A 919-nucleotide genomic window follows, 5' to 3' on the forward strand; every position below is an offset into this window, starting at 1 on the left:
CTTATCTGGCTGATCTCTTATGCCACCATTCTCCGTTTAGAACACTGAGGTCAACCAATTAGCTGCTCTTGGATGTCCCGAGATCAAAGCTAAAAAAGAAGGGCAATAGAGCCTTTGCAGTGGATGCCCCCATCCTATGGAACAACCTCCCCATGCATATTAAAGCTGCACAGACCTTACAAACGTTTAAAACGCTGCTTAAGACGCACCTGTTTGCAGTAGCTTTTAACCTTTGTTAACTTGGTTTCTGATGTTTTAAAGTGTTGTTTTGTTTCCCTGTGATTCACTTTGGTTGTAGTAATTTTTACACTTGTTATTTATGTTTTTGACATCGACCTAGTTCAGCACTTTGGTCAACTGTTGTTGTTTTTAAATGCGCTATAGAAATAAAAGGGACACTGACAAACATATATGGAAAACCTAGCTTGTATCTCAAATTAAAGGTAGACTACAGCCAACTGTAGCACCACGATGATACGAGCAATGGCGGGGAGTTTCTTTCTGAAGTTATTTCTGAAGTCTGACACCATAACAACTTTTATCCTGACCCAAGCAGCAAGTGGGCGTCAGCATGTAAAATATGTACTTAAATTGGCAAGCAAGAAGCAAGCAAACATTATATAAAGCACTTAGTCTCCCATTCCAGGACCTTCCTCTACAGCACTGCGGAGGAGGGTCTGGCTAGTCCACACAGCATTCCGGGATGGGAGAGAAATGTGCTCTGGTTCATTGGCATTTCTTTAAACCAATCACAATCTACTTGGGTGGCGCTAAGTGGCAAACGAAGCCTTTGTGCCGCTGCAAAATAGCCTCAGGAAGAAACTTGTTTTGGTGGAACGTGTGTATATTCAATAGGTGTTTTAGTCGTGCAACACAACAATCAGATTGGACAGATAGTCTAGCTAGCTGTCTGGATTTA

Source organism: Etheostoma spectabile, unplaced genomic scaffold (assembly GCF_008692095.1).
Source record: "Etheostoma spectabile isolate EspeVRDwgs_2016 unplaced genomic scaffold, UIUC_Espe_1.0 scaffold280, whole genome shotgun sequence".
NCBI classification, from domain to species: Eukaryota; Metazoa; Chordata; class Actinopteri; order Perciformes; family Percidae; genus Etheostoma; species Etheostoma spectabile.